The sequence below is a fragment of the Cebus imitator genome, unplaced genomic scaffold (assembly GCF_001604975.1).
Source record: "Cebus imitator isolate Cc_AM_T3 unplaced genomic scaffold, Cebus_imitator-1.0 Scaffold48, whole genome shotgun sequence".
NCBI classification, from domain to species: Eukaryota; Metazoa; Chordata; class Mammalia; order Primates; family Cebidae; genus Cebus; species Cebus imitator.
Genome location: NW_016107363.1, coordinates 332993 through 347347, shown reverse-complemented (window position 1 = coordinate 347347; position 14355 = coordinate 332993). Strand labels below are relative to the sequence as shown.

At 36.2% G+C, this 14355-nt stretch overlaps 1 long non-coding RNA gene across 1 annotated transcript in view; it reads left to right on the top strand.

The window, feature by feature from the left end:
* Positions 1-6837, top strand: part of LOC108303508 — a 17580-nt gene extending 10743 nt beyond the window's left edge. The window contains exons 3-4 of the long non-coding RNA XR_001824873.2: positions 4699-4845; positions 6696-6837. This is a non-coding gene — a long non-coding RNA (uncharacterized LOC108303508). The remainder of the gene's footprint in view (positions 1-4698; positions 4846-6695) is intronic.
* The last annotated feature ends 7518 nt before the right edge of the window (positions 6838-14355 follow it).

The following is a 14355-nucleotide window of genomic DNA, read 5'->3' as shown; positions in this document are numbered from 1 at the left end:
AAAGAGAAGGAAAGAGCTGTATATTTAGCATATAAATATGTCTAAAATCTATTATTCAGCAAGCAAGTCATAGTGTTGTCAGTCTAATTGTGTCCTACTGTAGTAAAAATGAAATAGAAATGAAATAAAACAGCAAGAACAAAATCTCAGCCTGTGCTTAAAATATGATATACAGAGAAAAAATGTCTAAGAAGGTGGATATACATTAAACTGTCACCAGTGGTTCTCTCTGGAGTAAGAATTTTGGAGCGCTTTTACACTTCCTACATTTCAGTGACACCGATTTTTATATTGTTTGGTTATTTTTACAACAAGAATATAGTAAATTTTAATGAGAAAAACTAAGTTAGTCAATATACAGATAATATATTAAAAATATATATGATGGTATCACTACCCTTAGGGAAAACTTTTCTCATAAATTATATACAGCGCTAATTTTTTCTGTAACATTTAACATGTGTTTCATTATTTGAAAACAACCTTATATATTTTGTATATATGAGAATAAATACAAGGAAGATATTTATGATGATTGAGTCAGGCTTTTGAGGGAAACTTGTGACTTAGAACTATAAGCATTGGATATACGGTAACCCTGGATTTAAGACACGAATGGAGAATAATAGCTGATTAACAGGGAAAAATATAATCTTTCCAGCCCTTGACTAGTACACAAGAAAGACATTTGTTTATTCATTCAATAAATACATTATTCAGACGCTTACCGAGTGCTATGCACTTTGCAGATAGCAGAGGCGTTCGCGGTCTGGTGGGGAAAAGAAGCACAAAATAAGCTAATACATGAACAAGTATATAATTAAATATTGTTCTAAGAATTATAAAAGAGATTAAAAGAGAGATAGTGTAGATCATATGAACAGAGAAAATCTCTTTGACAAGTAATAAGCAAATGGCAACGTAGAGAATAAGACGGAGCCAGGACTGAAAAGAACAGCAGGAAAAATATTCCCAACAAAGAGAACAGCAGGGCCAGGTCTGAGCTAGGAAAGAAGTTGGAGTTTTTTGGAACCCAAGAAGCACTTGCACCAACAGTTCTCTGAATGAGGAGGAAATGATTTAGAATGGGGTTTTATATTTCAAAATCACTAGAAGAGTGGAATTGGAATGTTCCTAACACAAAGAAATGATAAATGTTTCAGGTGACAGATATTACAGTTACCATGATTTGATCATTACAGTGTATGCTTATTTCAAAACATCACATGTATCCCATAAATATGTACAACTGTTATATAGCCGCAAATTTTATTTAAAGTTTTAAAATTTACAAAATAAAGAAACAGACAAATAAAAGAATGGGATTGAGAGAGCCAGCAGTCAGCTGATACAGCGCCTTTAAGGTGAGGACTTTGATTTTATTTAGAGTAGAAGGAGTGGCCATGGAAATATTTTAGGCAGGGGCATAGCAAGATGCCGTTTGTGTTTTTAAAAGATCATTCTGGCTGCTGTGTGTCAAGGAGGCTATTCTGCCGTCCAGATGAAACATCGAGGTGGCTTGAACTTAGGGTGGTGTTTGTTAGTATCGGTGGCAAGAATCAGACACACGTAAAGTATATTTTAAAGGTAGGATTAATAGAACATGATGAGGTATGTTATGATGGGGATGAGAGTAAGGGAGTATCAGGAATGAATTTGAAAATTATAATACAGATATTTCTATCTCCTATATACAAACAACATCCAGATAAAGAATATAAAATAATAAAATCTCCATAAACAACAACAACAAAATCGCTGGGAATAGACATGACAAGATACTACATAGCCTATATGAATTATGTTTTAAAACACTAATGAAGACCTCAGAGGAGATGTGAGTAAATGGAAAGACACTGTATGCTTAGGATGACTGGATATCACAAAGATGCCTGTTCTTTCTAAGACAGTTTATAAAATGACGAGAAATAAAAATACCAACAATTTATTTCTGTTATTTCGTTCTGTTTGAATGAGACTAATTAATTCAAAATTTTATTTGGGAAGATAAACAAAAACATCTCAAAAAACTTTGAAAATCAAGAACGATATGGAAAATCTAGCTTTAATGCCAGATATTAATAGGGAATTTAGAGCCACAATAAATAAGTAGGGTGATACTGGATTGTAAATGGACAGAAAACCCAATGGAATGGAGTAGAAAATCCAGAAAGAGATATAACTGTGAGAATTTAGTTTCTGATAGAGATGGCTTCTCAAACTGATTGGGAAACTATAGACTACCCAATATATGCTACCAGAAATGAGTTGGTAGCCATCTGGTAAAACACATACCCACACAAATAATCATAAAGTTGAATCTGTACTTCATACTTTAAGTACATACTTGACCCATATCAAATGGATCAATAAATAAATGTAAAAAATTAAACCAAAACTGATTTAGGAGGAAATAGAAAGGAATAATTACTTTACATCTGTGGCATAAGGAAGGCCTTCTAACTATGACTCAAAATTCACAAGCCATAAAAGAAAAAAAATGTTATATTTAACTGCATTATAAACAAACACATTCTGCATAATAAGAAACATTATGTCTTGGTCCATTTTGTGTTGCTATCACAGACTACCACAGACTGGGTAATGTATAGTGAATAGGAATTTATTGGCTTATGGTTCTGGAGGCTGGAAAGTCCAACATTAAGGTGCCAGCATCTTGAGAGGGTCTTCTTGTTGTGTCATAACATGGCAAAAGGCCAAGAGAGGGGAGGAGAGTGAAAGAGAAAGGAGATTAAACTGCTCCCTTTTATAATGAACCCACTCCCTTGACAACAGCATTATCTGATTCTCTCTGTCCTCGTGACCTAATCCCTTCTCATGAGGCCCCACCTCCCAGTGCTTTTGCATTAGGGATTAAGTTTCCAACATATGCTTTTTGACGGACACATTCAAACAACAGCACATCATAATCAAAATTGAAAGTTAAATGACAAGCTGAGGAAAAAATATTTTCAGTTCATAGCACAAAGAGAGATTTTTCCTTTAATTTACAATAAAAACCTGCAAGAGATACTAATTGACAGCTCACAAGAAAGGAAATACAAACAGCACACACTTGTGAAAAGGTGCTCATAAAACTATACCAATGTGAGCTTTTCAGGAACCAAATAGGCAAACTATAAAGTTTGAGAAACACAGTCAATTACTAAGGCTTTGGGGGAACTCTTAGGCATTGTTGAGTAAGTTGATATAACTTCTAAGGAGGCAATTTGACATTTATCAAAACTGCAAAATCATATACCCCTTGACCCAGCAGTCTGTATTATATATATCACATATAATTGCACATGTGGAAAGTGGCATGCACAAGGTTCTTTACTGCAGTATCATTTCTAATGTCAAAAACAACGAAAGTCTAAATTATAGCAGGCTGATTGAACAAATCAGGAGTTAAGCAGACAATGAAATATAAGGCATCTGCAAAAAGAATGTATATATAAAAACTGGAGAAAAATAGTATTACATAATTTTATTTGTGTATATATTCTAAAGAAACTCTGAAAGGATATGTAAGAAACTAAGGATAGTGGTTACTGTATGAGGAAGATGGGGAACTGGGAAGATGGGGCATGCATTAATTTGCTAAGGTTGTACATTAGGGATTAGTCATGGTTCTCCAAAGAAACAGAGCCAACAGTGTGTGTGTGTACACACACACATTTATACACTTATATGTGTATGTGTGTGTGTATACATGTATATATGATTTATTCTAAGCAAGTGACTTACATGATTATGAAGGATGGAAAGTCCCTAAATCTGCTGGGTGAATTGGCAAGCTAGAGACCCAGGAGAGCTGATTGTATAACACCAGTTTAAGTCAAAAGGCCTGAGATCCAGGATGGCCAAAGGTGGATTTCCCATCTGAAGGCTGGCAGGCTGGAGACCCAGGAAGAAATGATGTTTCAGTTGAGTCCTAAGGTATGAAAAAGCCAATGTTTCAGTTTGAAAGCTGTCAGGCAGGAAGAATTCTCTTACTTGCAGAAGGCATAGCTTTTTTGTTCTATTCAGGCCTCATTAGGTGAGGCTCATCTACATTAAGGAGTGGGATCTGATTTATTCAGTCTACTTATTTAAATGTTAAATGTTAATTTCACCAAAAATATTATTATAGAAACACCCATGATGGTATTTGAGCAAATATCTGGGCACTCTGTGGCCCAGTCAAGTTGACACATAAAATTAAACATCACAGGCTACCATAACAAAATAGCACTGACTAAGTGGCTTAAGCAACAGAAATTTATTTTCTCATAGATCTGGAGGCCAACTCTACTATCAAAGTGACAGCAGAGTTGATTTCTTCTGGGGCCCCTCTCTTTAGCTTGCACACAGCCACGTTTTTGTGCATCCTCATATGGCCTTTCCTCCTGGCTCTTCATCTTGTTTTAAGGACACTAATGTTGGATTGGGGCCCCACTCTTATGATCTAATTTAATCTCATTACCTTCTCAAAAGCCCTGTCTCCACAGGCAGTCACACTGGGGGTTAGGGGTTAGAATTTATTCCAACACATGAACTCTGTGGGAAACACAGTTCAGTCCATAGTAGGGCATAAGGGTGGGAGAGAGACTGTCATTGTTCAGCTTTTTGTACCTTCTTGGTTTTAAGCTTCCTGAAGGCATTATGTATTTTAAAAGATCTTAAAAATAAACTCCAAGTTTCTGCTTCTAGCAGCTTGGAGGATGGTGTCATTCACTGGGATGGAGAAGACTGAGGAAAAAAATGTTTGATAAGGCGGGAATAGGGCGGAGATATTGGAGAGACACTGTAGTGGAATGTCAGTGAGGCAGTTGGTGTCCAGGAGAGGAGTCTAGGTTGGAGGTGAGACAAAAAGGACTTTTCTGTATGGTTACTAAGTCAGGGGGAATGCATCAGATCACCCTAGGTGGTGGTTCTCAAACTTTATTTGGCATGCATCAGAATTATCTGAAGGGCTTGTTATAACGTAAGTTGTACAGCCCCATCCTCCAGAATTTTTCATTCATGATGTCTGGGGCAGGGCCCAAGAGTCTGTACTTCTAACAAGTCCCAGGAGATACGAATACTGCTGGTTGGGGAGCTCCACTAGGAGAACCACCAGCCTAAGTCAATGATTCTCTGTTCTAGCCTCACATTAATGTGACACAAAGAGTCTTGAGGAAAAAAAAATATGATTATGTGGAACCCACTCCACTGCAGACCACCTAAGCAAGAATCTCTGAAGAGTGGGTCTGGGCACTAGTTATATTCAAAAGCTCTCCCATTAATTCTGATATGTAGCTTGGGCTGAGAGCTTCAGACCGAGGGAAAGATGCCAGAGAAATGAGAGAAGGCCAAGAATAAAGGCTTTAGGACGTCTGCCTTCTAAATCATTGGTAGGCAGAAAGGAACCAACCAAGAGATTGAGAAGTGGAAAGATATTGGGAAACCCAGGACCTATACTCTAGTGTCATGGAAGGCAGTCATTAAGTCCCACCCATCTACGCTGGATTCTTGTCACACAGATACAAATGAGATCTACACAGCCTTCAAGAGCTTCCTTAGCGTTAAGGGCCAAGATGCTCTTTTAAAGAAGTGATGGCATAATCAATTCACTTCTTGATGTATGCCCTAGAGGGATACTTTCTTATGTGCTCAAGGACTCATGTCAAGGATGTTCATAGCAGCATTGCTTATAAGAGTGAAAATCTGGAGACTGCCTGTCCTCATTCAAAGAATGGCTACATTATATAAAATGGCACGCTCATATATTGAAACACTATACAGCAGTTCAAAAGAGTGAACCAGGTATACATCAGCTTTCAAGATCTCAAAAAATATTGTTGATGGTAAAAAAGAAAGTTGCATTTTGATATGTATATCGTTTATAGGAAAAATAACATACATACACATGTTTGTGTATAAAGACATAAAAAAGGTCTAGAAGGAAGTACTCCAAATTCTTAGCTGGTGAACAGAAGAGAGGACGCGTTTGCGAATGACAGGTAAAAGGCACTTTAGATTTATTTGTAATGCTTTTAAAATTGTTAAGCTTTTAGGATTAATATACGTATTTAATTAACTAATGTGTTACTAATTTAAACTATTAAACATTGCTTACAAATGTGAATAATACCTATCAACTCTAAAGTTAATATATATATACACTAGAATTTTTGACTTTGTGTGGGTTTCTGAAATAATGCCATCTATATCCTCTTTTGATTTCTGGGTTATTTCCAAATCTTCACTGATCAGATGGAATGTATCTCCCAATCCCTTTCCTACACTGAAAAAAGGGGCAAAAAGTATAATTTAAAGAAAGAAGAGGAAAGTGAAAACATTGCTTAGCCATTACTCTTCTGTGAATTTGTCTGCAAAAAAAGTGTGTTTAAAATAGCATTTCAAAGATACAGCCATCATCCTTTCCCCAGAGTCTTGACTGGCAGACATATTATAGTTATTTAGTCCAGGGGCTGCACTGAATTCAGCTCTGAAAATGTAACCAAGATTTATATGTTGAAGGCCTCTGCCTTTGTATAGCAGGTAAATGATTATGTAAGTAAAGATAAAGATATTCACTGAAGTTCACTTTATTCTGAACATATCTTTGCCTTTCTAGAAAGATAAATACCTTGGAGCTACCTGCATTGACAAACCTCAGTTGTCTCCCTGGAAAGCAATGACTTTTTAACTCTAATATTCATTTTCAGCGTGGAAAGACAATCTCCCCATGTGCAAGTTCTAGACGAGCAAGGACCTTATCTGGATCACTGGCATTGTGTTTCCAGTGGCTAGCATAGCACCCAGCATATAGTACCTGCACAGTAAATATTTGTGGAATGAATGCAGCCACACAAAAGAAAAAAAAAAATAAAATCATGAATGAATTCTGTATAATGTTGAATGGAAGAAATCAGACAGAAGAATACATCCTACATTTTCCCTTTATGTGATGTTATAAAACACATATAATTAATTGATAGTGATAGAAAGTGGTTACTTTTGGGGTTAGTGTTTGGGTGGGAATAATGAAGGCTAATGGGATGCTGGTCATGTTCTGTTACTTGATTGGAGTGGTGGTTGCATGTATGTGTTCACTTTGTGAAAAGTCATGAAGCTATACAATTTTGATTTGTGTACTTTGCATGTTATTTTTAAGGCTTATGTAACATAAATCAGTATTTTCTAGAAAAAATAATCATTGTCAAATAAAGGCAAGTAACTGAGGTTTTGAAATTTTGATCCTTTATGTTGTGGATGATCATATCTTTGGAAAATTATCTTCCATCTCTAAACATATTTTCATTTCATATTTCTGAAGATGTAAGGTGTGTAACCTCACCTCCAGGGCTTAAAGGCTTAGCTCTCTCTGTTGAGAGGCCTTTGCTCTTTTTTATCAGAATTCAGCTGATGGTAAAACAGCTCGTATAGGATTGGAGGCAATTCTGCTATTAGGTTTTTAGCACCCATCCCTTTTCATGCCCCTAATCTTTTGAAATTTCCAAACACTTAAACAGACAAGAAAGAATAGTGGAAGAAAACCAGAAACTTCAGAGCTGTGCAATTTAGGAAAAATATGTGACATCTCCCACCATTTAAAAACCACCAGACTCACTAAATTTTCTAATTTTTTCTCTTTTGTCTCCTTTCTTTCTCACCCTCATTCTCTTTTTGATAAAATGAACAAAAACATTTTAAAAAGTCTTGAACCTAGTAACTCAGAAATTCAACACAGACACATGTGCATGTATGCAGCTGTGCACACACACACACAGATACACACTTGTCTGTGGATGAAGTGATATATTTAGAAGGTAATTCACAGCTACAGTGTATGAACAGCAAAAGGTTAAAGGCAATCTAAATGCCTTACCCAGTCAAAAGGGGACTGGTTAAGTATGTAAAATTTAACAACAGAAAAGTGTACACCTATAAAAAAGAATGAAGAAGCTGTCTGCATTCAAGATGTATAGATAAGTGGAATATATCTTACATAAATGGAAAATACCAGGTTCAGAACACTGTGTTTAGAATACTGTACATATGAATGCATAAATTATTCTAGGAGGATATGTAAGAAACTGAATATTTATCTTCAGAGGGGGATTGTATATGTGGGCAGGAGAGACTTTCTCCTGTATACCCAGTGGTTTCTTTGATATTTGAGCCATATTATGTATTGTCACATCAAAAGTAAAATTTTAAATGTGTATAAAATAATACTTTGGGCAAGAAACCCCAATTTTGCCAAGGATGTGGAATAATGCTGGCATAAACTCACAAAGTGCTATTGGAAGGGTAAATTCAGACAACATAACAAGAAGGTAGTTTGTCAAAACATGTCAAAAGCTTCCAAATTTTCCTTTTGAATACATATTTCTGGTTCTAGGAATTTATTTTTAATAATATAACCTTGCAGTGAAGGTGTGGCTATAATGGAGCACACTGAAGGCCTGGATTTCAGAAATATTGGGAAAAAACTAGACATATAAAATAGGTTCTACAATGAGAACACATGGATACAGGGAGAGGAACAACACACACTGGGGCCTGCTGGGGGGAGGGCGGTGGGAAGGAGAGTATCAGGAAAAATAGCTAATTCATGTGGGGCTTAATACCTAGGTGATGGATTAATAGGTGCAGCAAACCACCATGGCATAGGTTTATCTATGTAATAAACCTGCACATCTTGTGCATGTATCCTGGAACTTAAAATGAAAATAAAATTAACTTTAAAAATTAAAAATTAAAAAAAGTAAAATAGAGGTTCTGCATAAATTATGGTACAGCTATATATTAAAAATGCAATTTTTGAATATTTAATGACAGAGAAAATTGTTTCTAATATTAAGTGAAAAGTATATAGCACATACATCCTAATACTATTTGTTGCCAAAAATGCATCTATATGACTGTTTGTGTAGGTATGCTCATGTGTATAAAACCAAAATTTAACACTTTTATTCTAGGTAATAGAATAATGGATTTTGTTTTTAAATTTTCATTCTTATATGGATTTCCAAGAGGAATTATACTAGGCTTATGTTTTATGCTGTAAAATTTATAATAAAAGAATTAGGCCAGGTGCGGTGGCTCACACTTGTAATCCCAGCACTTTGGGAGGCCAAGGCAGGCAGATCACCTGAGGTCAGGAGTTCAAGACCAGCCTGGCCAACATGGTGAACCTGTCTCTACTAAAAATACAAAAATTAGTTGAGCATGGTGGTATGTGCCTGTAGTCCCAGGCACTCGAGAGGCTAAGGCAGGAGAATCATGTGAACCCAGCTGGTGGAGGCTGCAATGAGCTGAGATCATGCCATTGCACTCCAGCCTGGGCAACAGAGACTGTCTCAAAAAAAAAAAAAAAAAAAAGAATTAATGAGGATATTTTCTAAAGATACTACAAGTAAATCCTGCTAAACTGTCCTAAGTGTGGTCCAGAAAATTCAGCTGCATAAAGAGCAGTACTGCATTAAATTGAGGTTGAGAAAATGACAGAATTGAGACTTCTGAGATGAACAAGAGCCAGTCACTTGATATGCAAAGTGGTATTGTCAAGGGATGCGTTATCACGGGCACTGTCTCCATATAGAATGCATTAACACTTACTTTCTGAGAATTGTTACTTGCAGACTGAATTATTTTCATTCTTTTTAGGAAGCATGTAAATATTTACCCCAAATCGAAAACAATACATACACACATAATACATATATAGCACACACACACACATATATATATATATATATATATATATATATATATATATATATATATATATATATATATATAAATGGTGATATAATGCTTTTAGAAACTGCTTCTAATCAAATTACCCCCACAATATTATCTTTTCTTTTTTATCACTTTTTTATGAAGATGAGATTCCCATAGTGTAACATTCATCATTTTCAAGTGAACCATTTTTAAGTGAATCATTAGTATTTAGCACATTCACAATGTTGTATAACCACCATCTCTACCTAGTTCCAAAACATCTTAATTATTCCAAAAAGACACCTTGCATGCATTAAGCAGTGGCTTACCATTTCTCTCTTTCCCCAGCCCCCAGCAAACACCAATGTGCATTCTGCCTCTAAGGACTTACCTATTCTGGACATTCCATAGAAATGGAATCATACAATATGTGGCCTTCTGTGTGTAGCTTCTTTAACATAGCATGTTTTCAAGGTTGATCTATATTGTAGCATGTACCAGAACTTCACTCCTTTTGATGGCTGAATAATATTCCATTATATGAATATATCACAGATTGTTTCTCCATTCTTCCAAGATGGACATTTTGGCTATTATTTTGGCTACTGTGAATAGTGCTGCAATGAACATTTGTGTATACGTATCTGTTTAACTCCCTGATTTCAGTTCTTTTGTGTGTGTGTTGATGAGTGGAATTACTGGGTGATGCGGTAATTCTAAGTTTAACTGTGTAAGGAACCACCAAACTGTTTTCCATATGGCTGATCTATTTAAAATTCCCACCATGAATGTTCAAGTGTCCCAATATCTCCACATTCTTTCCAACACTTATTTTCAATTTTCAAAAAATAGCAAACCTAGTAGGTGTGAAATGGTATCTCACTTTGGTTTTGATATACATTTTTCTAAATGGCAAATGACGTTAACCATAATGGCTTATTGGCCATTCGCATATCTTTAGAGAAAGAGTTATTCAAGTTTTTTCCTAACTTTTTAGATGAGTTGTCTTTTTGTTGTTGAGGTGTAGGAATTCTTTATATATTCTGGATATTAGACCCTTATCAGATATATGATTTGCAAATACTTTCTCTCATCTCCAGGGTGAAAAATGTTCTATGGATTATCTTTTCAGTTTTTTGGGAATGTCCTTTGATGTATTTGTTACTCATGTTTATATAGAGAAATATTCTTATTTTCTGTTCTAATTTCAGCTAAAATAGTATCTTGGACACATTTTTGTGTTTCTACACATTATTATTATTTTAATGGCATTAGGAAGAATAGGAACAAGGTGGCTTTCAGGATTGCCTGAGTTTGTAGACTGCCTCAAACACTTCGGTAAACTTGCCTCCTCACCTCTGGTTTCTTCATCTCTCATTTCAAGCTCTCATACAACAGTATCTTACTAGCTCAGCATGGTGCATACCCCTGGAGGGCCACAGTACTGCACAGCCCCGGTCCTCACTTCAGGACTGAGGTGCTCATTCTCCCATGGTCCAGCAAGCTGTTCTTACCAATGGAAGGGATGGCTCATGGTCTACTCTAAAATATCAAGACTTTACGATTGTACTCCCCCAGGTAACACTACAATGAATGGCTTCTCCTTTTGTGTTATTTCATTTGGATAAGTCCTTCAGAGTCAGATTATAATAACTCCTTATTTGTATGCTGCTTTCTGGAGGATTTTGCCAATTAACAAAGTTACCAGTAATGAGAAAATGCCACTCAGAATTTTCAATATACCTGTAACTAAAAAGGAGACAGAAAGAGGCAATGTCACTGTGCTGGGAAATCTGTCAAGTAATTTAAATAAATCCTATGTTGTCCACTAATATCCATGTTCTCCTTCATCTCTAGCAATAATGATACTTAAAAACCCATAATATTATTTGAGTCATTGCTGCTGAGAAAGAAGACTATATTTCTTAACTTCTCCCATAGCTAGATATGGTCATATATTAGACACATGATTACATTCTGTCCAATAAACTGGGAACAATCAATATGGAAAACGCTTCATGCCTTTAAAAGAAAGGAGCTTGCTTTTCACTTTGCCTTTCCTCTTTCTATTGGTTGGAATAAGAGCATGGTGGGAACCCATCTTGGACAATTAAAGATGAGAATAATCAAGGGCAGATGGCAGAACCAGAAGATAGAAGGAGACTGGGCCCATGACACTGTGGAACCACCACACCAGCTCCAGACCACCATGCCTTTATTTGTTACATGGAAGATAAAGAAAAATCTTTCTTTATTTAAACCATCAGTATTATGGTCTCTGTGACGGCAGCTGGACCTGTATCCTAACTCATACACAGTATTTGTCTTCTCATTCCATCCTTTAGTGCTATTTTTGCTATTTTAGAAATTAAGAAATTGGAGGATTGCATATATTAAGGAATTCACCCCAGGACTTCACATAACGGGGAAGTCCAGATCAAATCCAGGTGCCTGATTGCAAAGTCCATGTTTCTCAGTGTTCTTTTCCTGAAGCATTTATAGTCCTTTTCTGGAATATTTTCTAATACCTATAAGCAATTCTCTGATTCTATGGTCACCAACTGGGTGTGCTACAATTCGGTTTAATTCTGACACTGTACTTGGAGTTAGTGTTAGATCCCGTAAGTTAAAGGGACAGTCCTGTAAGACCATCCCCACTTCAGATGACAATTCCAAGTGCCAAACCTGCCTTACTAAGGACAGACCAGCTATGCATTGAGACTTCATTCAACCCCTGACTTGAGTTTGACAATTTGCTAGAATGGCTCACAGAACTCAAGAAAGAAACTTACCATTACAGGATTATTATAACAGCCAAATGGAAGAGATGCATAGGGCAGGGTATTGGGGAGGGCACAGACTTCCTCTACCCTCTTTAGACGCACCACCCTCCTAGTACCTGGTTGATGTCATCACCAATCTGGAAGCTCATCAGATTTTCTTGTTCAAGTATCTTTTTTTTTTTTTTTTTTTTTTTTTAGCTATTCATCCTTGTCTGATGGTTCAAGAATTTTTATAAAGCTTTATATTTCAACCCTCACTCCTTTTCCCAGAGGTCTGTGGGTGGAGGTAAAAGGTCTAATCCTCTAATCGCTTGGTCTTTGTGGTGATCAGTCCCATCCTGAGACTACCTAGGAAGCACCCTAATTCACCTCATTAGCATAGATTCAGGTGTGATTACCTGGGGCTCCTTAGGAGTAATAAAAGACACTCCTGTTGCTCAGGAAAGGATTTTAGGAGCTGTGTACCAGGAATCACAGACCAAGACCGAATATATTATTTCTTATACCTCACCTTTGTAGGAATCTAATTTTCAAATCTCTACCTTGCTGACTATATAGTAAGATTTTTATACACATTATAAATCATTAGATTCATATTGTTGAAGATATACAAATAAATGTCTGAAGTTATATCTTTTCTACCTTTACTGACTTGATTTTTTCTGACTTCTAAACAATATTGATATGAAAGCTATTCTTGGGTGATCAAAGTCACCCTTCTTTTGAGGCCGGGAAAACTTTAGAAATTTGGTGACCATTAAGATGAACCCATAATTATGGGTAGAGTTTTACATAATCAAGATTTTTACTTTCTAGTTTTTAGTGACAGAATCCCAACTCATACTAGTTTAAGCAAAAATAGAAAAATGTGTTGGCTTAGCTAATCAAAAAAAGGGGAATCTAGTTTCAGGCACAGTTGAATCAAGGATGCTAATGACACCATTAAAGACTGGTCTCTCTCCATCTCTTGACTTTTTTACCCTGAGCTGGTTTTGTTTTTAGATAGGCTTGTACCTGGTGGAAGAAAGAATGGATACCAATTCTATCAGGCTCACTTTGTTAGCAGATTTATTACTCCAGCAAAAAACAAACAAACAACCAGTGCCTTTCTCCTGATAAATCCAGCAAAATATACAAACAGTGCTCCCGTTTGGCCAGGTCTGGGTCTCATGCCCGCCTTGTCAAAGATAGGCCCAGCTACATCAAACCCATAGATTTAGGTTGGGCAGGAATGGTTTTCCAAAAGAACGAAAGGGTGCTCTAAAACAGAAAAAGGGGAGAAATGGAACAACAAATGTCCCTTACAAGTTTTACAGGTGGTGCTGAAGAATGGAGAAGTTCCAAGTGAAAGCAACAGCCTGAATGAAGACCTGGGGATACACTAGTACAGAAAGTTTGGATGGGCAGAAAGACTGGGGAAAAGAGAAAAATCAAGCTGGAAATGTGCTGTAGAAAGTCTTGAGAGTTATGGTGTCTGTGGCTAATTTTAAAAACAATAGGGAGTTAAAGATGTGTCTAAAAATATCACATTAAAAATATAACATATTATCAAGTATAATTTAAAATCAATTCATTTTCTTTATTTTATTCAGGATCTAGTATGCAGTTATGTGCTTCATTTAGAAAGCGTTTATTTTCAATTAAAGTATATAATCTTGTATAACCTACTATTGGGAAAAGTTTTATTACATTTGTTGAATGCATCTATCTCCACCAGTTTATTAAATTTCCTCTTGCCTGTAAACTTCAGGGTTTGACTAAACTGAAAAATACATATTAGTATGGGCAACCCCAGGTGGCATACCAGGGGGCTCTCAGAGATAAATAAAAAGAATGCAACCAACCATGAATCCTTAGACCTGATGGGCAA